Source organism: Mus musculus, chromosome 5 (genome assembly GCF_000001635.26).
Source record: "Mus musculus strain C57BL/6J chromosome 5, GRCm38.p6 C57BL/6J".
In the NCBI taxonomy this organism is placed as follows: domain Eukaryota; kingdom Metazoa; phylum Chordata; class Mammalia; order Rodentia; family Muridae; genus Mus; species Mus musculus.
The window spans coordinates 94,035,843-94,061,638 of NC_000071.6; the positions used below are offsets into that span (position 1 = coordinate 94,035,843).

General features: G+C 43.0%; 1 protein-coding gene across 1 annotated transcript in view; it reads left to right on the top strand.

The window, feature by feature from the left end:
- Nucleotides 1-25,796, top strand: part of Gm6351 (predicted gene 6351) — a 60,471-nt gene that overhangs the window by 15,271 nt on the left and 19,404 nt on the right. Inside the window, exons 3-4 of the mRNA XM_030255005.1 lie at nt 23,733-24,024; nt 24,463-24,619. The gene's annotated coding sequence lies outside the window, so the exon portion shown is untranslated. The remainder of the gene's footprint in view (nt 1-23,732; nt 24,025-24,462; nt 24,620-25,796) is intronic.

Genomic DNA, 25,796 nt, shown 5'->3' on the forward strand with positions numbered 1-25,796 from the left:
TCATCAACAGTTGTGTGGCTCTGTGAAGAGAGCATGTGAACTTTCAGGTGTGTCCATTGAGCTCAGCTGGAGAGCAATAGGGTAGGGTGCTTTGGGCTCCAGAGTTTGAGCTCCTAAACTATGGATGAGTAGAGGAAATTAGGAATTTGTCAATGTACAACATTTATTTCTGTATGCATTTTATGTTTATTCCTGTTCTATTACTATGTAAGCTGGCATGACAGAAAAAGGCATCAGAACCCTGTATAGATGGTTATCAGCTACCAGGTAATTGTCTAGAATTGAACTCAGGTTGTCTGAAAGAGCAACCAAGACTCTTACTTACTGAGCCATCATCTCTCCAGGCCTATGTTTGAAAAGGGAAAAAAAGCACTCACAGATACAGATTCACAAGGAAGCAGGTATCTATGTTGCAGGAAAGCTTACCAGTTTGGCATTATATTTAATTAATTACATTTCAAATATTTGGTGACCTTGTGCATATTGATGGTGTGTTTGTTTGTTTGTTTGTTTTTAGATAATCACTGTGTAGATATATCAAAGTAATACCAATGTCCTAAGTCAATCCAAGAAATCTCTGGATGTGTTTTACTTTGTAAAGTGTTTTTCTATCCATTCACTGGATCTGTGAACCCCATTAACAGGATGTAATAATACATAAGAGTTATCTCCACACCCTGTAGGTTGAGACTGCAGAGGAGAAATTCTATGTCATTCTATCTACTTATCTAAATAACTAATATCAAAATCCACAAAACTTCCTCCTGACATGGAGCTAGAATCCCTTAGCACTTTCCTTCCGGTCTCTCTTGACTTCATCTTATCCCTGCTAAGGAATGGAATAAAAGCTGTGACAAATAAGTAAATAAAATTCAAAAGAATAAAAAACCTGAACAATTTTTATAGTATAAACTTTAAGCATATACTGATAAGAGAGGAGAAAGAAACAATGTGCAGAGGGGGGAGATAAGGAACTAAAATAAATATAACCCTACCTATTTATATCTGTAGGATGATGTCTGACTGAACAACATTGTGTGTGTATAATTTGCATATGCTAATTATCAGTTATAAGTACATACTAACTATAGCAACCAAGCTTCACACCAATCCTCACAACTTTATCATATACCAAAACTTTTGCATATTTAATCATTATTTAGTTTAATTATAAGTAGCTCATGAATACATAGGTTGCTAACATATTTCAGGGAGAACACATTTCTATTCAGTTTGCAGTTGACAAAGTTTAAATGTTAAACATGTCTAGCTCCCTATTTATCATTTCTGTTTATTTTCACTCATTCATTTATGCACTTTACCATTTGATCACATCCTGCCTTCCCTTTCCTCCTAGGCCTACCCTTCGACCCTTTCTCATCATTTCCTCCTCCCATTCTCCCAAGAGAAGGAAAGGTATTCACTATGCAACCCCATCAGCTACCACACCACCCTGGCAAACCAAGTTGCATCAGGAACAAATGCATCCTCTCCTACTGTGGCCAAACAAGGCAGCCCCACTAGGTTCCCATAGATTCCAATAGAAGGCAGCAAAGTTCAATAAGAGACAACCCCCCATCTACTTGTTAGGTGACACACATTAAGACCAAGCTTCACATCTGCTCCACATTTGTAGGGGCCCTAGGTCTGGACCATGCATGCTTTTTGGTTGGTGGCTCAATCTCTATGAATGCCCAAAGGGTCCAGGTGACTTGGCTCTCTAGGTCTCCTTCTGGTATACTTGACCCATCTGGCTCCCTCAATCCTTCCTCTGACTATATCAAAAGATTCCCTGAATTCTGCCTAATATTTGGCTGTGCATGTCCATCTGTTGCCATCACTTGCTGTATGAATCCTCACATGATGTTTATGCTAGGCTTCTGTCCTGAAGTGCAACCAAGTATCATCAAGAGTGTCAGGGTTTGGCTCTCCTCTATGAGGTAGGTCTCAAGTTTGTGCACTCATTGGTTGGTTATTCCTTCAATCTCAGCTCCATCTTTATCCCTGTATATCTTGTAGGCAGGGACATTTTTGGATGGAAGGTTTTGTGGGTACGTTGTTGTCCCCCTCCTTCCACTGGAAATCCTGCCTGGCTACAGGAAGTGGCCATTTCAGTCTCCTTATTCCTAGCTCCTTGAGTCTCACCCAGGGTAATTCCCATATCCTCCCAGGAGCTTGACCCACCCCAGGTCTCTGCTTGTCCCTGAGATTCCCCGACATGGACTGCTTTTAGCTATCCTTGAAGGCTCTTTTTCACTTTCTCTTCTACTAGATTCAGTGTGTCTTGATTTATGTTGAGATCCTTAATCCACTTGGACTTGAGCTTTGTACAAGGTGACAAATGTGGGTCTATTTTCATTCTTCTACAAACAAACAGCCAGTTAGACCAGCATCATTTATTGAAGATGCTTTCTTTATTCCATTGTATATTTTTGGTGTTTTTGTCAAAGACCAAATGACCATAAGTGTGAGCTTTTATTTCTGGGTCTTCAATTCTATTCTATTGTTCAACATGTCTGTCTCTCTACCAATACTGTGCAGTTTTTATCACCATTGCTTTGTAGTAAAGCTTCATGTCAGGGATGGTGATTCCCCCAGCTGCTCTTCTACTGTTAAGAATTGTTTTCACTATTCTGGGATTTTTTCCTTTCCAGACAAATTTGAGAATTGCTCTTTCTATGTCTTTGAAGAATTGTGTTGGGATTTTGATGGGGATTACATTGAATCTATAGATTGCCTTTGGCAGAATGGCCATTTTTACTATGTTAATTCTATCAATCTATGAGCATAGGAGCCATGAGTCCCATGATGTGTAGTCTTTAGTTGGTGGTTTAGTTCCTGGGAACTCTGGGGATAATGGTTAGTTCATAATGTTGTTCCTCCTATGGTGCTGCAAAACCTGTCAGCTCCTTGGGTCCTTTCTGTAGGTCATTTATTGGGGATCCTGTGCTCAGCCAATGGTAGACTGTGAGTATCCACATCTGTATTTGTCAGGCACTGGTAGAACAACTGCTCTGAGTGCAGCAGGTCCTCTAGGATAGATTGGGATATGGAGTCTTCACAGAGCAGACCAACTAGAAGTCTGCCACAGCAGGAAGGATCAGGTAGAAGGGGTGGAATGGATGGAAGAAAGGAGAGCAGTATTCGGGGATGGGGGTGGGGGGTTGTTGATGGGTTCCAAGTCTACCAGGCTCCCAGCAGCAGCTCCAAGACTCTGAATGCAGTGGTTGCTCTAGGATGGACCAGGATATGGAGTCTACTCGGGAGCAGACCAACAAAAGTTTAACCCAGCAGCAAGTACCTTGCTAATTCTTTTTTTTTCTTTTTCTTTTTTTTTTAATATTTTTTTATTACGTATTTTCCTCAATTACATTTCCAATACTATCCCAAAAGTCCCCCATACCCTCCCTCCCACTTCCCTACCCACCCATTCCCATTTTTTGGCCCTGGCATTCCCCTGTACTGGAGCATATAAAGTTTGCATGTCCAATGGGGCTCTTTCCAGTGATGGCCCACTAGGCCATCCTTTGATACACATGCAGCTAGAGTCAAGAGCTCCTGGGTACTGGTTAGTTCATAATGTTGTTGCACCTACAGGGTTGCAGATCTCTTTAGCTCCTTGGATACTTTCTCTAGCTCCTCCATTGGGGGCCCTGTGCTCCATCCAATAGCTGACTGTGAGCATCCACTTATGTGTTTGCTAGGCCCCAGCCTAGTCTCACAAGAGACAGCTATATCAGGGTCCTTGCAGCAAATGCTTGCTAGTGTATGCGATGGTGTCACCGTTTGGAGGCTAATTATGGGATGGATCCCTGGATATTGCAGTCTCTAGATGGTCTATCCTTTTGTCTCAGCTCCAAACTTTTTCTCTGTAACTCCTTCCATGGGTGATTGTTTCCATTTCTTTTTTTTTTTTTTTTTAAATTTTTTTTTCCATTTTTTATTAGGTATTTAGCTCATTTACATTTCCAATGCTATACCAAAAGACCCCCTTACCCACCCACCCCCACTCCCCTACCCACCCACTCCCCCCCTTTGGCCCTGGCGTTCCCCTGTACCGGGGCACACAAAGTCTGCGTGTCCAATGGGCCTCTCTTTCCAGTGATGGCCGACTAGGCCATCTTTTGATACATATGCAGCTAGAGTCAAGAGCTCAGGGGTACTGGTTAGTTCATAATGTTGTTCCACCTATAGGGTTGAAGATCCCTTTAGCTCCTTGGGTACTTTCTCTAGCTCCTCCATTGGGAGCCCTGTGATCCATCCATTAGCTGACTGTGAGCATCCACTTCTGTGTTTGCTAGGCCCCGGCATAGTCTCACAAGAGACAGCTACATCTGGGTCCTTTCAGTAAAATCTTGCTAGTGTATGCAATGGTGTCAGCATTTGGAAGCTGATTATGGATGGGGTGGATCCCTGGATATGGCAGTCTCTACATGGTCCATCCTTTCATCTCAGCTCCATACTTTGTTTCTGTAACTCCTTCCATGGGTGTTTTGTTCCCACTTCTAAGGAGGGGCATAGTGTCCACACTTCAGTCTTCATTTTTCTTGAGTTTCATGTGTTTAGGAAATTGTATCTTATATCGTGGGTATCCTAGGTTTTGGGCTAGTATCCACTTATCAGTGAGTACATATTGTGTGAGTTCCTTTGTGATTGTGTTACCTCACTCAGGATGATGCTCTCCAGGTCCATCCATTTGCCTAGGAATTTCATAAATTCATTCTTTTTAATAGCTGAGTAGTACTCCATTGTGTAGATGTACCACATTTTCTGTATCCATTCCTCTGATGAGGGGCATCTGGGTTCTTTCCAGTTTCTGGCTATTATAAATAAGGCTGCTATGAACATAGTGGAGCATGTGTCCTTCTTACCAGTTGGGGCTTCTTCTGGATATATGCCCAGGAGAGGCATTGCTGGATCCTCCGGTAGTACTATGTCCAATTTTCTGAGGAACCACCAGACTGATTTCCAGAGTGGTTGTACAAGCCTGCAATCCCACCAACAATGGAGGAGTGTTCCTCTTTCTCCACATCCTCGCCAGCATCTGCTGTCACCTGAATTTTTGATCTTAGCCATTCTGACTGGTGTGAGGTGGAATCTCAGGGTTGTTTTGATTTGCATTTCCCTGATGATTAAGGATGTTGAACATTTTTTCAGGTGCTTCTCTGCCATTCGGTATTCCTCAGGTGAGAATTCTTTGTTCAGTTCTGAGCCCCATTTTTTAAGGGGGTTATTTGATTTTCTGAGGTCCACCTTCTTGAGTTCTTTATATATGTTGGATATTAGTCCCCTATCTGATTTAGGATAGGTAAAGATCCTTTCCCAGTCTGTTGGTGGTCTTTTTGTCTTATAGACAGTGTCTTTTGCCTTGCAGAAACTTTGGAGTTTCATTAGGTCCCATTTGTCAATTCTCGATCTTACAGCACAAGCCATTGCTGTTCTGTTCAGGAATTTTTCCCCTGTGCCCATATCTTCAAGGCTTTTCCCCACTTTCTCCTCTATAAGTTTCAGTGTCTCTGGTTTTATGTGAAGTTCCTTGATCCACTTAGATTTGACCTTAGTACAAGGAGATAAGTATGGATCGATTCGCATTCTTCTACATGATAACAACCAGTTGTGCCAGCACCAATTGTTGAAAATGCTGTCTTTCTTCCACTGGATGGTTTTGGCTCCCTTGTCGAAGATCAAGTGACCATAGGTGTGTGGGTTCATTTCTGGGTCTTCAATTCTATTCCATTGGTCCACTTGTCTGTCTCTATACCAGTACCATGCAGTTTTTATCACAATTGCTCTGTAGTAAAGCTTTAGGTCAGGCATGGTGATTCCACCAGAGGTTCTTTTATCCTTGAGAAGAGTTTTTGCTATCCTCGGTTTTTTGTTATTCCAGATGAATTTGCAAATTGCTCCTTCTAGTTCGTTGAAGAATTGAGTTGGAATTTTAATGGGGATTGCATTGAATCTGTAGATTGCTTTTGGCAAGATAGCCATTTTTACAATGTTGGTCCTGCCAATCCATGAGCATGGGAGATCTTTCCATCTTCTGAGATCTTCTTTAATTTCTTTCTTCAGGGACTTGAAGTTTTTATCATACAGATCTTTCACTTCCTTCGTTAGAGTCACGCCGAGATATTTTATATTATTTGTGGCTATTGAGAAGGGTGTTGTTTCCCTAATTTCTTTCTCAGCCTGTTTATTCTTTGTGTAGAGAAAGGCCATTGACTTGTTTGAGTTAATTTTATATCCAGCTACTTCACCGAAGCTGTTTATCAGGTTTAGGAGTTCTCTGTTGGAATTTTTAGGGTCACTTATATATACTATCATATCATCTGCAAAAAGTGATATTTTGACTTCCTCTTTTCCAATTTGTATCCCCTTGATCTCCTTTTGTTGTCGAATTGCTCTGGCTAATACTTCAAGTACTATGTTGAAAAGGTAGGGAGAAAGTGGGCAGCCTTGTCTAGTCCCTGATTTTAGTGGGATTGCTTCCAGCTTCTCTCCATTTACTTTGATGTTGGCTACTGGTTTGCTGTAGATTGCTTTTATCATGTTTAGGTATTGGCCTTGAATTCCTGATCTTTCCAGAACTTTTATCATGAATGGGTGTTGGATCTTGTCAAATGCTTTTTCTGCATCTAACGAGATGATCATGTGGTTTTTGTCTTTGAGTTTGTTTATATAATGGATTACATTGATGGATTTTCGTATATTAAACCATCCCTGCATCCCTGGAATAAAACCTACTTGGTCAGGATGGATGATTGCTTTAATGTGTTCTTGGATTCGGTTAGCGAGAATTTTATTAAGAATTTTTGCATCGATGTTCATAAGAGAAATTGGTCTGAAGTTCTCTATCTTTGTTGGATCTTTCTGTGGTTTAGGTATCAGAGTAATAGTGGCTTCATAAAATGAGTTGGGTAGAATACCTTCTACTTCTATCTTGTGAAAAAATTTGTGCAGAACTGGAGTTAGATCTTCTTTGAAGGTCTGATAGAACTCTGCACTAAACCCGTCTGGTCCTGGGCTTTTTTTGGCTGGGAGACTATTAATAACTGCTTCTATTTCTTTAGGGGATATGGGACTGTTTAGAAGGTCAACTTGATCCTGATTCAACTTTGGTACCTGGTATCTGTCCAGAAATTTGTCCATTTCGTCCAGGTTTTCCAGTTTTGTTGAGTATAGCCTTTTGTAGAAGGATCTGATAGTGTTTTGGATTTCTTCAGGATCTGTTGTTATGTCTCCCTTTTCATTTCTGATTTTGTTAATTAGGATTTTGTCCCTGTGCCCTTTAGTGAGTCTAGCTAAGGGTTTATCTATCTTGTTGATTTTCTCAAAGAACCAACTCCTCGTTTGGTTAATTCTTTGAATAGTTCTTCTTGTTTCCACTTGGTTGATTTCACCCCTGAGTTTGATTATTTCCTGCCGTCTACTCCTCTTGGGTGAATTTGCTTCCTTTTTTTCTAGAGCTTTTAGATGTGTTGTCAAGCTGCTAGTATGTGCTCTCTCCCGTTTTTTCTTGAAGGCACTCATAGCTATGAGTTTCCCTCTTAGAAATGCTTTCATTGTGTCCCAAAGGTTTGGGTACGTTGTGGCTTCATTTTCATTAAACTCTAAAAAGTCTTTAATTTCTTTCTTTATTCCTTCCTTGACCAAGGTATCATTGAGAAGAGTGTTGTTCAGTTTCCATGTGAATGTTGGCTTTCTGTTATTTATTTTGTTATTGAAGATCAGCCTTAGTGCATGGTGATCTGATAGGATACATGGGACAATTTCAATATTTTTGAATCTGTTGAGGCCTGATTTGTGACCTATTATGTGGTCAATTTTGGAGAAGGTACCATGAGGTGCTGAGAAGAAGGTATATCCTTTTGTTTTAGGATAAAATGTTCTGTAGATATCTGTCAGATCCATTTGTTTCATCACTTCTGTTAGTTTCAGTGTGTCCCTGTTTAGTTTCTGTTTCCATGATCTGTCCATTGGTGAAAGTGGTGTGTTGAAGTCTCCCACTATTATTGTGTGAGGCGCAATGTGTGCTTTGAGCTTTACTAAAGTTTCTTTAGTGAATGTGGCTGCTCTTGTATTTGGAGCATAGATATTCAGAATTGAGAGTTCCTCTTGGAGGATTTTACCTTTGATGAGAATGAAGTGTCCCTCCTTGTCTTTTTTGATGACTTTGGGTTGGAAGTCAATCTTATCAGATATTAGGATGGCTACTCCTGCTTGTTTCTTCATACCATTTGCTTGGAAAATTGTTTTCCAGCCTTTCATTCTGAGGTAGTGTCTATCTTTTTCTCTGAGATGAGTTTCCTGTAAGCAGCAAAATGTTGGGTCTTGTTTGTGTAGCCAGTTTGTTAGTCTATGTCTTTTTATTGGCGAGTTGAGACCATTGATGTTAAGAGATATTAAGGAAAAGTAATTGTTGCTTCCTGTTATTTTAGTTGTTAAAGGTGGCATTCTGTTCTTGTGGCTGTCTTCTTTTAGGTTTGTTGAGGGATTACCTTCTTGTTTTTTCTAGGGCGTTGTTCCCGTTCTTGTATTGGTTTTTTTCTGTTATTATCCTTTGAAGGGCTGGATTCGTGGAGAGATAATGCGTGAATTTGGTTTTGTCGTGGAATACTTTGGTTTCTCCCTCTATGATAATTGAGAGTTTGGCTGGGTATAGTAGCCTGGGCTGCAGTTTGTGTTCTCTTAGTGTCTGTATAACATCTGTCCAGGCTCTTCTGGCTTTCATAGTCTCTGGTGAAAAATCTGGTGTAATTCTGATAGGCTTGCCTTTATATGTTACTTGACCTTTTTCCCTTACTGCTTTTAGTATTCTATCTTTATTTAGTGCATTTGATGTTCTGATTATTATGTGTCGGGAGGAATTTCTTTTCTGGTCCAGTCTATTTGGAGTTCTGTAGGCTTCTTGTATGTTCATATGCATCTCATTCTTTAGATTTGGGAAGTTTTCTTCAATAATTTTGTTGAAGATGTTTGCTGGACCTTTGAGTTGAAAATCTTCATTCTCATCCACTCCTATTATCCGTACGTTTGGTCTTCTTATTGTGTCCTGGATTTCCTGGATATTTTGAGTTAGGATCTTTTTGCATTTTCCATTTTCTTTGATTGTTGTGCCGATGTTCTCTATGGAATCTTCTGCACCTGAGATTCTCTCTTCCATCTCTTGTATTCTGTTGCTGATGCTCAAATCTATGGTTCCAGATTTCTTTCCTAGGGTTTCTATCTCTAGTGTTGCCTCGCTTTGAGTTTTCTTTATTGTGTCTACTTCCCTTTTTAGGTCTAGTATGGTTTTGTTCATTTCCATCACCTGTTTGTATGTTTTTTCCTCTTTTTCTGTAAGGACTTCTACCTGTTTGATTGTGTTTTCCTGTTTTTCTTTAAGGACTTGTAACTCTTTAGCAGTGTTCTCCTGTATTTCTTTAAGTGATTTATTAAAGTCCTTCTTGATGTCCTCTACCATCATCATGAGATATGCTTTTAAATCTAGGTCTAGGTTCTCAGGTGTGTTGGGGTTCCCTGGACTGGGCGAAGTGGGTGTGCTGGGTTCTGGTGATGGTGAGTGGTCTTGGTTCCTGTTAGTAAGATTCCTCCGTTTACCTTTCGCCATCTGGTAATCTCTGGAGTTAGTAGTTATAGTTGACTCTGTTTAGAGATTGTTCTTCTGGTGATTCTGTTACCGTCTATCAGCAGACCTGGGAGACAGATTCTCTCCTCTGAGTTTCAGTGCTCAGAGCACTCTCTGCTGGCAAGCTCTCTTACAGGGAAGGTGCGCAGATATCTTGTATTTGGACCTCCTCCTGGCCGAAGAAGAAGGCCCAAAACAGGACCTTTCTCAGACACTGTGTTGCTTTGGCAGTTCCCAGGTGGTACAGACTCTCACCTAAGCAGACTAAATTCCTAAGTTCCTTGGAGTCCCGGGACCAAGATGGCGACCGCTGCTGCTGTGGCTTAGGCCGCCTCCCCAGCCGGGTGGGCACCTGTCCTCCGGTCCGGAAGGTGGCCGGCTGTCCCCGGCCCACACAGGGTGCTGCCTCAGCGCCTCTGTGCTTCTGCCTGTTCCAGAAGCTGTCAGGTTCTCTGGCGCACCCTCTCACCTGTTCAGACAAATTTCCTAAGTTCGGCGGGTCCCGGACCAAGATGGCGACCGCTGCTGCTGTGGCTTAGGCCGCCTCCCCAGCCGGGTGGGCACCTGTCCTCCGGTCCGGAAGGTGGCCGGCTGTCCCCGGCCCACACAGGGTGCTGCCTCAGCCCCTCTGTGCTTCTGCCTGTTCCAGAGGCTGTCAGGTTCTCTGGCGCACCCTCTCACCTGTTCAGACTAATTTCCTAAGTTCGGCGGGTCTCGGACCAAGATGGCGACCGCTGCTGCTGTGGCTTAGGCCGCCTCCCCAGCCGGGTGGGCACCTGTCCTCCGGTTCGGACGGTGGCCGGCTGTCCCCGGCCCACAAAGGGTGCTGCCTCAGCGCCTCTGTGCTTCCGCCTGTTCCAGAAGCTGTCAGGTTCTCTGGCGCACCCTCTCACCTGTTCAGACTAATTTCCTAAGTTCGGCGGGTCCCGGACCAAGATGGCGACCGCTGCTGCTGTGGCTTAGGTCGCCTCCCCAGCCGGGCGGGCACCTGTCCTCCGGTCCGGAAGGTGGCCGGCTGTCCCCGGCCCACACAGGGTGCTGCCTCAGCCCCTCTGTGCTTCTGCCTGTTCCAGAGGCTGTCAGGTTCTCTGGCGCACCCTCTCACCTGTTCAGACTAATTTCCTAAGTTCGGCGGGTCCCGGACCAAGATGGCGACCGCTGCTGCTGTGGCTTAGGCCGCCTCCCCAGCTGGGTGGGCACCTGTCCTCCGGTCCGGAAGGTGGCCGGCTGTCCCCGGCCCACACAGGGTGCTGCCTCAGCGCCTCTGTGCTTCTGCCTGTTCCAGAAGCTGTCAGGTTCTCTGGCGCACCCTCTCACCTGTTCAGACTAATTTCCTAAGTTCGGCGGGTCCCGGACCAAGATGGCGACCGCTGCTGCTGTGGCTTAGGCCGCCTCCCCAGCCGGGCGGGCACCTGTCCTCCGGTTCGGACGGTGGCCGGCTGTCCCCGGCCCACAAAGGGTGCTGCCTCAGCGCCTCTGTGCTTCCGCCTGTTCCAGAAGCTGTCAGGTTCTCTGGCGCACCCTCTCACCTGTTCAGACTAATTTCCTAAGTTCGGCGGGTCCCGGACCAAGATGGCGACCGCTGCTGCTGTGGCTTAGGTCGCCTCCCCAGCCGGGCGAGCACCTGTCCTTCGGTCCGGAAGGTGGCCGGCTGTCCCCGGCCCACACAGGGTGCTGCCTCAGCCCCTCTGTGCTTCTGCCTGTTCCAGAGGCTGTCAGGTTCTCTGGCGCACCCTCTCACCTGTTCAGACTAATTTCCTAAGTTCGGCGGGTCCCGGACCAAGATGGCGACCGCTGCTGCTGTGGCTTAGGCCGCCTCCCCAGCTGGGTGGGCACCTGTCCTCCGGTCCGGAAGGTGGCCGGCTGTCCCCGGCCCACACAGGGTGCTGCCTCAGCGCCTCTGTGCTTCTGCCTGTTCCAGAAGCTGTCAGGTTCTCTGGCGCACCCTCTCACCTGTTCAGACTAATTTCCTAAGTTCGGCGGGTCCCGGACCAAGATGGCGACCGATTGTTTCCATTTCTAAGAAGGGGCAAAGTGTCCACATTTTGGTCTTCGTTCTTCTTCAGTTTCATGTGTTTTGCAAATTGTATCTTATTTTTAAATTAGATATTTTCTTTATATACATTTGAAATGCTACCCCGAAAGTTCCCCCCACCCTGCTCCCCTACCCACCCACTCCTGCTTCTTGGCCCTGGCATTTCCCTGTACTGGGGTATATAAAGTTTGCAATACCAAGGGGCCTCTCTTCCCAGTGATGGCCGACTAGGCTATCTTCTGCTACATATGCAGCTAGAGGTATGAGCTCTGGGGGTACTGGTTAGTTCATATTGTTGTTCCCACCTATAGGGTTGCAGACCCCTTCAGCTTCTTGGGTGCTTTCTCTAGCTTCTCCATTGGGGACCCTGTGTTTGATATTATAGATGAATGTGAGCATCCACTTCTGTATTTGCCAGGCACTCATATGAGAGAGCTATAACAGGGTCCCTTCAGCAAAATCTTTCTGACATATGCAATAGTGTCTGGGCTTGGTGGCTGACTATGGGATGGATCCCCAGGCGGGGTAGTCTCTGGATAGTCCATTCTTTCATCTTAGCTCCAAACTTTGTCTCTGTAACTCCTTTCATGGATATTTTGTTCCCTATTCTAAGGAGGAATGAATTATCCACAAATTGTTCTTCATTCTTCTTGATTTTCTTGTGTTTTGCAAATTGAATCTTGGCTGTTCTATGTTTCTAGGCTAATATCCATTTATAAGTGAGTGCATATCTAATGACTTCTTTTGTGATTGGGTTATCTCACTAAGGATGATATCCTCCAGATACATCCATTTGTCCAAGAATTTCATAAATCCATTTTGTTAATAGCTGAGTAGTACTCAATTGGAACTTAGTGCTATGAATTTGCCTTTTTTTTTTGTAATTGAAATATATATTTTACCAATATCAAGCATGTTATACATTGGTAACATGGTTTTGTCACAACTTGCCATATAGATAACCATGCAGACATGTAGACCTTCCCAATCCTTATCTTGCTTACTGCTCAGAGCCTTCTCTACTCACACAGTGACTGATCTGGGGTGTGGAGGACCACTGAGAAGTACACATCTCCGTACACATATTTCATAGGCCAGGATACCATCATATGCAGCCTCAGTGGGTATCTTGCAAATAATGCACTTCTTATTTTTTATAAACAGACTGTAGTTTCCTACTTAGCAACTTACCCTCCCTTTCTTCAGATCCTGAGACAGTAGCAAAGCACCCAAACGAGGTAAGAAGGTTCTTTACTCCTTCAGTCATAGTGATTGTCTAAGAGGTGGGCATTGGCCCATCTGTTTAGTACACTGCAGTCTTAGGAAAAAAAAAAAAAAAAAAAAAAGGATTTGTATGGATTCAATGGCAAAACATTCTTTTTTTTTTTTTCCATTTTTTATTAGGTATTTAACTCATTTACATTTCCAATGCTATACCAAAAGTCCCCCATATCCACCCACCCCCACTCCCCTGCCCACCCACTCCCCCTTTTTGGCCCTGGTATTCCCCTGTACTGGGGCATATAAAGTTTGCAAGTCCAATGGGCCTCTCTTTCCAGTGATGGCCGACTAGGCCATCTTTTGATATATATGCAGCTAGAGTCAAGAGCTCCGGGGTACTGGTTAGCTCATAATGTTGTTCCACCAATAGGGTTGCAGATCCCTTTAGCTCCTTGGCTACTTTCTCTAGCTCCTCCATTGGGAGCCCTATGATCCATCCATTAGCTGACTGTGAGCATCCACTTCTGTGTTTGCTGGGCCCCGGCATAGTCTCACAAGAGACAGCTACATCTGCGTCCTTTCAATAAAATCTTGCTAGTGTATGCAATGGTGTCAGCGTTTGGATGCTGATTATGGGGTGGATCCCTGGCTATGGCAGTCTCTACATGGTCCATCCTTTCATCTCAGCTCCAAACTCCGTCTCTTTAACTCCTTCCATGGGTGTTTTGTTCCCAAATCTAAGGAGGGGCATAGTGTCCACACTTCAGTCTTCATTCTCCTTGAGTTTCATGTGTTTAGCAAATTATATCTTATATCTTGGGTATCCTAGGTTTGGGGCTAATATCCACTTATCAGTGAATACATATTGTGTGAGTTTCTTAGTGAATGTGTTACCTCACTCAGGATGATGCCCTCCAGGTCCATCCATTTGGCTAGGAATTTCATAAATTCATTCTTTTTAATAGCTGAGTAGTACTCCATTGTGTAGATGTACCACATTTTCTGTATCCATTCCTCTGTTGAGGGGCATCTAGGTTCTTTCCAGCTTCTGGCTATTATAAATAAGGCTGCTATGAACATAGTGGAGCATGTGTCCTTCTTACCTGTTGGGGCATCTTCTGGATATATGCCCAGGAGAGGTATTGCTGGATCCTCCGGTAGTACTATGTCCAGTTTTCTGAGGAACCGCCAGACTGATTTCCAGAGTGGTTGTACAAGCCTGCACTCCCACCAACAATGGAGGAGTGTTCCTCTTTCTCCACATCCTCGCCAGCATCTGCTGTCACCTGAATTTTTGATCTTAGCCATTCTGACTGGTGTGAGGTGGAATCTCAGGGTTGTTTTGATTTGCATTTCCCTGATGATTAAGGATGTTGAACATTTTTTCAAGTGCTTCTCTGCCATTCGGTATTCCTCAGGTGAGAATTCTTTGTTCAGTTCTGAGCCCCATTTTTTAATGGGGTTATTTGATTTTCTGAAGTCCACCTTCTTGAGTTCTTTATATATGTTGGATATTAGTCCCCTATCTGATTTAGGATAGGTAAAGATCCTTTCCCAATCTGTTGGTGGTCTTTTTGTCTTATTGATGGTGTCTTTTGCCTTGCAGAAACTTTGGAGTTTCATTAGGTCCCATTTGTCGATTCTCGATCTTACAGCACAAGCCATTGCTGTTCTGTTCAGGAATTTTTCCCCTGTGCCCATATCTTCAAGGCTTTTCCCCACTTTCTCCTCTATAAGTTTCAGTGTCTCTGGTTTTATGTGAAGTTCCTTGATCCACTTAGATTTGACCTTAGTACAAGGAGATAAGTATGGATCGATTCGCATTCCTCTACACGATAACAACCAGTTGTGCCAGCACCAATTGTTGAAAATGCTGTCTTTCTTCCACTGGATGGTTTTAGCTCCCTTGTCGAAGATCAAGTGACCATAGGTGTGTGGGTTCATTTCTGGATCTTCAATTCTATTCCATTGGTCTACTTGTCTGTCTCTATACCAGTACCATGCAGTTTTTATCACAATTGCTCTGTAGTAAAGCTTTAGGTCTGGCATGGTGATTCCGCCAGAAGTTCTTTTATCCTTGAGATGACTTTTTGCTATCCTAGCTTTTTTGTTATTCCAGACAAATTTGCAAATTGCTCCTTCCAATTCGTTGAAGAATTGAGTTGGAATTTTGATGGGGATTGCATTGAATCTGTAGATTGCTTTTGGCAAGATAGCCATTTTTACAATGTTGATCCTGCCAATCCATGAGCATGGGAGATCTTTCCATCTTCTGAGATCTTCTTTAATTTCTTTCTTCAGAGATTTGAAGTTTTTATCATACAGATCTTTCACCTCCTTAGTTAGAGTCATGCCAAGATATTTTATATTATTTGTGACTATTGAGAAGGGTGTTGTTTCCCTAATTTCTTTCTCAGCCTGTTTATTCTTTGTACAGAGAAAGGCCATTGACTTGTTTGAGTTTATTTTATATCCAGCTACTTCACCGAAGCTGTTTATCAGGTTTAGGAGTTCTCTGGTAGAATTTTTAGGGTCACTTATATATACTATCATATCATCTGCAAAAAGTGATATTTTGACTTCCTCTTTTCCAATTTGTATCCCCTTGATCTCCTTTTGTTGTCGAATTGCTCTGGCTAATACTTCAAGTACTATGTTGAAAAGGTAGGGAGAAAGTGGGCAGCCTTGTCTAGTCCCTGATTTTAGTGGGATTGCTTCCAGCTTCTCTCCATTTACTTTGATGTTGGCTACTGGTTTGCTGTAGATTGCTTTTATCATGTTTAGGTATGGGCCTTGAATTCCTGATCTTTCCAAAACTTTTATCATGAATGGGTGTTGGATCTTGTCAAATGCTTTTTCTGCATCTAACGAGATGATCATGTGGTTTTTGTCTTTGAGTTTGTTTATATAATGGATTACATTGATGGATTTTCGTATATTAAACCATCCCTGCATCCCTGGAATAAAACCTACTTGGTCAGGATGGATGATTGCTTTAATGTGTTCTTGGATTCGGTTAGCGAGAATTTTATTGAGGATTTTTGCATCGATATTCATAAGAGAAATTGGTCTGAAGTTCTCTATCTTTGTTGGATCTTTCTGTGGTTTAGGTATCAGAGTCATAGTGGCTTCATAAAATGAGTTGGGTAGAGTACCTTCTACTTCTATTTTGTGAAATAGTTTGTGCAGAATTGGAATTAGATCTTCTTTGAAGGTCTGATAGAACTCTGCACTAAACCCATCTGGTCCTGGGCTTTTTTTGATTGGGAGACTATTAATAACTGCTTCTATTTCTTTAGGTGATATGGGACTGTTTAGATGGTCAACTTGATCCTGATTCAACTTTGGTACCTGGTATCTGTCCAGAAATTTGTCCATTTCGTCCAGGTTTTCCAGTTTTGTTGAGTATAGCCTTTTGTAGAAGGATCTGATGGTGTTGTGGATTTCTTCAGGATCTGTTGTTATGTCTCCCTTTTCATTTCTGATTTTGTTAATTAGGATTTTGTCCCTGTGCCCTTTAGTGAGTCTAGCTAAGGGTTTATCTATCTTGTTGATTTTCTCAAAGAACCAACTCCTCGTTTGGTTAATTCTTTGAATAGTTCTTCTTGTTTCCACTTGGTTGATTTCACCCCTGAGTTTGATTATTTCCTGCCGTCTACTCCTCTTGGGTGAATTTGCTTCCTTTTTTTCTAGGGCATTTAGATGTGTTGTCAAGCTGCTAGTATGTGCTGTCTCCCGTTTCTTCTTGGAGGCACTCAGCGCTATGAGTTTCCCTCTTAGAAATGCTTTCATTGTGTCCCATAGGTTTGGGTACGTTGTGGCTTCATTTTCATTAAACTCTAAAAAGTCTTTAATTTCTTTCTTTATTCCTTCCTTGACCAAGGTATCATTGAGAAGAGTGTTATTCAGTTTCCACGTGAATGTTGGCTTTCCATTATTTATGTTGTTATTGAAGATCAGTCTTAGGCCATGGTGGTCTGATAGGATACATGGGACAATTTCAATATTTTTGTATCTATTGAGGCCTGTTTTGTGACCAATTATATGGTCAATTTTGGAGAAGGTCCTGTGAGGTGCTGAGAAGAAGGTATATCCTTTTGTTTTAGGATAAAATGTTCTGTAGATATCTGTCAGGTCCATTTGTTTCACAACTTCTGTTAGTTTCACTGTGTCCCTGTTTAGTTTCTGTTTCCACGATCTGTCCTTTGAAGAAAGTGGTGTGTTGAAGTCTCCCACTATTATTGTGTGATGTGCAATGTATGCTTTGAGCTTTACTAAAGTGTCTCTAATGAATGTGGCTGCCCTTGCATTTGGTGCGTAGATATTCAGAATTGAGAGTTCCTCTTGGAGGATTTTACCTTTGATGAGTATGAAGTGTCCCTCCTTGTCTTTTTTGATAACTTTGGGTTGGAAGTCGATTTTATCCGATATTAAAATGGCTACTCCAGCTTGTTTCTTCAGTCCATTTGCTTGGAAAATTGTTTTCCAGCCTTTCACTCTGAGGTAGTGTCTGTCTTTTTCCCTGAGATGGGTTTCCTGTAAGCAGCAGAATGTTGGGTCCTGTTTGTGTAGCCAGTCTGTTAGTCTATGTCTTTTTATTGGGGAATTGAGTCCATTGATATTAAGAGATATTAAGGAAAAGTAATTGTTGCTCCCTTTTATTTTTGTTGTTAGAGTTGGCATTCTGTTCTTGTGGCTGTCTTCTTTTTGGTTTGTTGAATGATTACTTTCTTGGTTGTTCTAGGGCATGATTTCCGTCCTTGTATTGCTTCTTTTCTGTTATTATCCTTTGAAGGGCTGGATTCGTGGAAAGGTATTGTGTGAACTTGGTTTTGTCGTGGAATACTTTGGTTTCTCCATCTATGGTAATTGAGAGTTTGGCCGGGTATAGTAGCCTGGGCTGGCATTTGTGTTCTCTTAGTGTCTGTATAACATCTGTCCAGGCTCTTCTGGCTTTCATAGTCTCTGGTGAAAAGTCTGGTGTAATTCTGATAGGCCTTCCTTTATATGTTACTTGACCTTTCTCCCTTACTGCTTTTAATATTCTATCTTTATTTAGTGCATTTGTTGTTCTGATTATTATGTGTCGGGAGGAATTTCTTTTCTGGTCCAGTCTATTTGGAGTTCTGTATGCTTCTTGTATGATCATGGGCATCTCTTTTTTTATGTTTGGGAAGTTTTCTTCTATTATTTTGTTGAAGATATTAGCTGGCCCTTTAAGTTGAAAATCTTCATTCTCATCAATTCCTATTATCCGTAGGTTTGGTCTTCTCATTGTGTCCTGGATTACCTGGATGTTTTGAGTTAGGATCCTTTTGCATTTTGTATTTTCTTTGACTGTTGTGTCGATGTTCTCTATGGAATCTTCTGCACCTGAGATTCTCTCTTCCATTTCTTGTATTCTGTTGCTGATGCTCGCATCTATGGTTCCAGATCTCTTTCCTAGGGTTTCTATCTCCAGCGTTGCCTCGCTTTGGGTTTTCTTTATTGTGTCTACTTCCCCTTTTAGTTCTAGTATGGTTTTGTTCATTTCCATCACCTGTTTGGCTGTGTTTTCCTGCTTTTCTTTAAGAGCCTGTAACTCTTTAGCAGTGCTCTCCTGTAAATCTTTAAGTGACTTATGAAAGTCCTTCTTGATGTCCTCTATCATCATCATGAGAAATGTTTTTAAATCTGGGTCTAGATTTTCGGTTGTGTTGGGGTGCCCAGGACTAGGTGGGGTGGGAGTGCTGCGTTCTGATGATGTTGAGTGGTCTTGATTTCTGTTAGTAGGATTCTTACGTTTGCCTTTCGCCATCTGGTAATCTCTGAAGCTAGCTGTTTTAGTTGTCACTGTTAAGAGCTTGTTCTTCAGGTGACTCTGTTAGCCTCTATGAGCAGACCTGGAGGGTAGCACTCTCCTTAGTTTCAGTGGGCAGAGTATTCTCTGCAGGCAAGCTCTCTTCTTGCAAGGCAGGTACCCAGATATCTGGTGTTCGAACCAGACTCCTGGCAGAAGTTGTGTTCCACTCACTAGAGGTCTTAGGATCACGTGTGGAATCCTGTGTGGGCCCTTGCGGGTGTCAGGCGACTCAGCTGGCAAGGTAGCCGGGGCTCGAGTGGAGTGGAAGGGGTTTGTGCCCCAGATCAAGCCCAGGTAGCCTGCTTCCCTATGTACCGCAGTCTCAAGTTCCACGCGATTGGATTGGGGTAGGCGCTGTGTTCCACTCACCAGAGGTCTTAGGGTCCCGTGGGGAGTCCCGTGTGGGCCCTTGCGGGTGTTGGGCAAGACTCTGCTGTCAAGGTAGCCCGGGGCTCGAGTCTCGAGTCGAGTGGAAGGGACTTGTGCCCCAGATCAGGCCCGGGTAGCCTGCTTCCCTATGTACCGCAGTCTCAAGTTCCGTGCGATTGGATTGGGGCAGGCACTGTGATCCACTCACCAGAGGTCTTAGGGTCCCGTGGGGAGTCCCGTGTGGACCCTTGCGGGTGGTGGGCAAGACTCTGCTGGCAAGGTAGCCCGGGGCTCAAGTCTCGAGTCGAGCGGAAGGGACTTGTGCCCCAGATCAGGCCCGGGTACCCTGCTTCCCTATGTACCGCAGTCTCAAGTTCCACGCGATTGGATTGGGGTAGGTGCTGTGTTCCACTCACCAGAGGTCTTAGGGTCCTGTGGGGAGTCCCGTGTGGGCCCTTGCGGGTGTTGGGCAAGACTCTGCTGTCAAGGTAGCCCGGGGCTCGAGTCTCGAGTCGAGCGGAAGGGACTTGTGCCCCAGATCAGGCCCGGGTAGCCTGCTTCCCTATGTACCGCAGTCTCAAGTTCCGCGCGATTGGATTGGGGCAGGCACTGTGATCCACTCACCAGAGGTCTTAGGGTCCCGTGGGGAGTCCCGTGTGGACCCTTGCGGGTGGTGGGCAAGACTCTGCTGGCAAGGTAGCCCGGGCTCGAGTCTCGAGTCGAGCGGAAGGGACTTGTGCCCCAGATCAGGCCCGGGTACCCTGCTTCCCTATGTACCGCAGTCTCAAGTTCCACGCGATTGGATTGGGGCAGGCACTGTGATCCACTCACCAGAGGTCTTAGGGTCCCGTGGGGAGTCCTGTGTGGACCCTTGCGGGTGTTGGGCAAGACTCTGCTGGCAAGGTAGCCCGGGGCTCGAGTCACGAGTCGAGCGGAAGGGACTTGTGCCCCAGATCAGGCCCGGGTAGCCTGCTTCCCTATGTACCGCAGTCTCAAGTTCCGCGCGATTGGATTGGGGCAGGCACTGTGATCCACTCACCAGAGGTCTTAGGGTCCCGTGGGGAGTCCCGTGTGGACCCTTGCGGGTGTTGGGCAAGACTCTGCTGGCAAGGTAGCCCGGGGCTCGAGTCTCGAGTTGAGCGGAAGGGACTTGTGCCCCAGATCAGGCCCGGGTAGCCTGCTTCCCTATGTACCGCAGTCTCAAGTTCCGCGCGATTGGATTGGGGCAGGCACTGTGGTCCACTCACCAGAGGTCTTAGGGTCCCGTGGGGAGTCCCGTGTGGACCCTTGCGGGTGTTGGGCAAGACTCTGCTGGCAAGGTAGCCCGGGGCTCGAGTCTCGAGTCGAGCGGAAGGGCATGAATTTGCCTCTTAACACTGCTTTCATTGTATCCTTTAGGTTTCGGTATGTTCTGCCTTCATCTTCATTGAATTTTACAATGTCTTTAATATATTTCTTCTCTGACCCATTGAGTAATCATTGAGTAGAGGGTTGTTAGTTTCCAGGAATTTGTTGGCTTTCTGTTGTTTATACTGCTGTTGAAATCCAGTTTGATCCATTTTGGTCTGTTAAGATACAGGTAATTATTTCAGTTTTCATGTATCTCTTAAGGTTTGCTTGGTAAGCAACTACATGGCCACTTTTGGAGAAGGTTCCATGGGGTGCTGAGAAGGTATATTCTTTCTTGTTTGGGTGAAATGTTCTAAAGGTATCTGTTAAGTCCCTTTGATTCATAACTTCTCCTTGTTTCATTATTTCTGATTTTTTTGCTTAGGTTCTGCCTCGATAATCTGTCTTTTGGTTAAAGCAAGGTGTTGAAGTCTCCCACTACCAATGTATGATATTGGAAGTGTGATTTAAGCATTAGTAATCTTTTACAAATATGTGTTCCCTGGCATTTGTGGAACTATTCATAATTGAGACATTCTTATAGTGGATTTTTATATTTTTTGAATATGAAGTGTCCTTCCATAATGTACATTGAAAGTCAAAATATATTATGATGGCTACACTGACTTGCTTCTTGGTCTTTTTGCTTAGAAAATCTTTTTCCTGCCCTTTACTTTAAGGTAATGTCTATCTTTGTTGTTGAATTCTGTTTCTTTTATGAAGCAAATTCAGGGTCTTGTTTTCACATCCATTCTGTTAGTCTGTGTCTTTGGACTGGAAAATTGAGCCCATTGATGTTGAGAGATATTGATGAGCAATAAGTGATGATTCCTGTTTTGATGTTGGTTATGAATGTGTGTGTGTGCCTGTGTGTGTGTGTGTGTGTGTGTGTGTGTGTGTGTGTGTGTGTGTTTCCAGTTTGGGTTTGCTAGTATGGGATTATTTCATTTGTTGTGTGGAGTTAACTTACTTGAGTAGAGTTTTCCTTCTAGTATCTCCTATGGGGCTGTATTTGGTGATGGACATGGTTTAAATTTGTTTTGTCATGGACAATCTTGTTTTCTCCATATATAGTGATGTAAAGTTTTACCTGGGTATAGTAGTCTGGGCCATCTATCTGTGGTCCCTTAGAGTCTGCACCAGGACCTTCTGGATTTTAAACTCTCTTTTGAGAAGTTGGGTGTAATTCTAATAAGTATCCCTTTATATATTACTTGGCCTTTTCCCCTTGCAGCTTTTGATATAATTTTTGTTTGTTACATTTAGTGTCTTAATTATTATGTGGCAGGAGGATTTTTTTGGTCCAATCTATTTGGTGTTGTTTAAGCTTTTTGTATGTTTATAAGCAACTCTACCATTAGGTTAGGAAATTTTTCTTTTATTATTTTGTTGAAATTATTTTCTGTATCTTTGGAGCTAAGAATCTTCTTCTTCTATTTCTATTGTTCTTAGGTTTGGTCTTTTTATAGTGTTCCAAATTTCCTGGATGTTGTGCATCAGAACCTCCTTCGATTTAACATTTTCTTTGACTGATGTATCAAATACTTCTATTTTATCTTTGACACCTGAAATTTTCTTTTCTATGTCTTGTATTATGTTAAAGATGCTTGTGTATGTGGTGTCTCTTCTCTTACCTAGGTTTGTCATCCCTAAGATTGCCTCTGTTTGTATTTTCTTCAGTGGTTTCTCTTCTATTTTCATGTCTTGAACTGTTTTATGTGTTTCCTTCACCTGTTTGATTATATTTCTTGTGTTTGGTTAACGGATTTATTTATTTTCTCTTTAAAGGTGTCTATCATCTTCAAAAAATTGAGTATAAGATCATTTTGTTCTGCTTCAGCTACATTAGGATATCCAGAGCTTACTGTAGTAGAATATCTGGGATTTGGAGTTGCCATATTGCCTTGGCTGTTGTTGATTTTGTTCTTATGCTGACCTTTAGCTCTTGGGTTGTCTCTGGTGCCAGCAAGCCTCCTGAAAAGCAGGGCAGATTTGTGAGCAAGCAGGTGGAGTGCAGGGTACAAGGTGAAATTTGCTCTGCTGTGTGTGGCCTAAGGAAACCTGGCAGGCAAGAGACCTTGGGCAGAGACTGACTAGAACATTCTAGATGCTGAGAGACCTGCAGAAATGCAGGCAGAACGATGGACTGGAAAATGGAGCTCAGTGGACAGGGTACATCTAGGTGCCGCAGGTGGATCTGGCAGGCAGGTGACTTGGAGGAGACTGGATTTTTTTTTCAGAGACTGCACTTTTGATGTGATTGAATTTGTAAAGGTTGTGAAGGTTTAATTATTCATGTTTTATATTTGTGATATTTATTAACCCGAGATCTTGGTGATCAACACCCGCCACCCAAAAGGGAAGGGTTATGTCTCAAAAAGCGTTTATGTGTTAAGCTGACAGGGGAAAGATGTGCTGGATAGTTTTATGTCAACTGACACATGTTAGAGTAATCTGAGAGGAAGGAACAACTGTTCAGAAAATGGCTTCATAGGTATGGGCTTTGAGCAGGTCAATGGAGAATTTTCTTAGTGCTTGATGGGGATGTCCAGCTGACTTATGGTGGTGCTATTCCTGGTCTGGTGGTCCTAAAAGAAAGCAAACTACAGAGAACAAGGCAAGAAGTTGCACCATTCCATTTCCTCTGCATCAGCTCTTGCTTCTAGGTTCCTGTCATGTTTTTCTGTCCTTGCTTGCTTTGATGATGGACTACAGTGTAGAAGGGTGAGCCAAATAAACCCTTTTACCCTCAGCTTGCCTTTGGCTATGACTTTTCACCACAGCAATAGAATCCCAAAAAATGTGTGGTGTATGTGTATGGGTGTGTGGTTGTGTGTGAGTTTGCATGTGTGATTTAAATACTCTTACTCATGGTTCTAAGTAGCCTGTAACTTATTATGTGGAACAGGCTAGAAAGCAAAATCTCCATATCTTTGCATCCTGAGGGCTGGAATGAAAGGCATATACTTCAATGTGTGGAGCACTCTTTTTGTTTGTTTGGTTTTGTTTTTAAATGTTTGGCTTTATTTAGGTGTTCTCCACTGCATGGCTGATCTGGAACTACTTACCTTCTGGCACTTCACCCACCCAACTACCCTGGTCCGAGATTAGAGGCCAGAGACAGGAAGACTGAAAGAATATGTTTAGTAACTTTATCAGATTGTAAGCCTTTAGTGATACTTGTTGGACACTGATTTGTGTTTGTGTGAGTTAAAGTTTACTTGTTTGTTCTTTCTTGGAATTTTTCCCAGAACCAATCAGGATGGCAGTTCATGGCCCACCCCAATTCCTGGAGCTGATAAGGAAGAAGGCACTGAAGTATGAGACCTTGGTTGTCTCTGGAGAAATTGCTCATTGATCTTCTCCCAGCACTGTTCGAGGAGGCTTTCACTGATAGATTCACTAAGGTTGTGAAGGCTATGGTGTCAGCATGGCCTTCCATCTACTTTCCTGTGGTGCCTTGATATACAGGCTCCAGAAGGCAATATTTCAGGCTTTGCTGGGTGGATTATATGTCCTATTTACACATGAATTTCAACTCAGGTAAGCATGGCCCATGTAATATCAAGTGGGGGACACTGGTTTTTGGGGAAGTAATCCACTGGATCTTGCAGGATGGGAACAGAGGTATATTGGAAGTTTCACTAGTAAGATTACAGATGCCTTGACTGATGTTGTTCTCTGATGAGAAAATACTGTTCAGTGTAGAGTGGACTAATAGTAAAGATGTAGGTACAGGGAAAGAGCCTTCCCTTGACTCTCCCACAGGTAGTAGTAGTACCAGCTAAAGAGTAACAGAATGGAGTAAACTCACAGGGCTATGGAGGCAGCTCAGAAAAAGTCATTAACACCATTAGGTTGTTAGTGGATACTCAGCACTAGGAGAAAAACCAACACTGCCTAGACCAGATAGGAGAAAGGAAGAGCTGACTCCATGGAAAGTCATCTCTTTTCCACTGACACTTCACCTGTTACCCATAGGAGGTGGAAACTTTGAGTACCCGATATGCAGAATGAGCATCATGATGTTTGGGATGTATGGGCTGGAATTGCTGGTGCTTGCTGCTCAGGAGAGACCAAGATCCAGAAGTAGGTAGAAGAGCCTGAGCTGGAAGCTGTACCAAATCCCGCTGTGAAGGTGATAACTGCTGACTTCTGTTTTGGAAAACTTACAAATGAGTGATGCACATACTTCTTGGATTGAGCCTAGGAAAGAAAAGGTTGCTTGCAATCCTGAAGTAAAATGTTGACATCTTCATTTTTCAAAGGCCAGCTTTGACATCCAGGGCAAACTGAGGCTGTGCATAGAGTTGGTAGCTGATCACCCAGCTGACTTTTCTCTGAAGGAGCAAAGGTTGATTCTACGGGGTTGGCAAGAAGCAATCTGTTGCCAGCAAAATACTCAGTGGGACTGGCCAGAAGTGTTGATGGATCATACATAATTTCTCTCTCTCTCTCTCTCTCTCTCTCTCTCTCTCTCTCTAACACACACACACATAATTTACATATATATTTTCTCTCTCTCTCTCTCTAACACACACACAAACACACACACATACACACACACATACACACACACACATACACACACACACACACACACACACACACACACACACACACACACGAACACACACGGTGGATGAAGTAAGCTTCAAAACCTTCAACTTTAAACATATACATACATACACATTTGATGGGTGGAGCAAAGCTCCAACACTCTTTTTCTACCACAGCCTATATATCCCAGCTATATCTTCCAAGCAGTACAAAAATAACAGTGTACTTATAGTCTATGGTTTAAATGAAAGTTTACAATGAGTATACTAAGAGAAAATATGTTTCCGAATACCTTCACATGAGCCAATATTTTAAGTATTATGAATAAAATTATTATTCCCAAGAACCTAATTACATTTGTAACTAAGCAGCTTGTTATAGATCAGCAATGTGTAAGCAAACAAGGTATTTTTTTCTTTTTTTCTTTTTTCTTTTTTTTTGTTTGTTAAATGTCAATAATAAAATAAAAAAAATATTTACTTATATTTTTTCTTCCAAACAACTATTTTCACTTTAATTATAAATAACTATGGAAGCATTTGTAGCTGATAGGAAAACTGTCCACAGCATTTCTGATAATGCCATTCCTAACTTATGGGGAACAGTCTCTTGTTCTTCAGTTCAATTTACTTTGGTTCTTTAAGGGAGTAGCTTATATAAACATTGTATTAGTGTAAGATTGAAGCTTTTCTGATGGGACTGAGACAAAGGTCTCTAGTGTTCTCTCTTCATAGAGATATCATAAAAGGAATTTC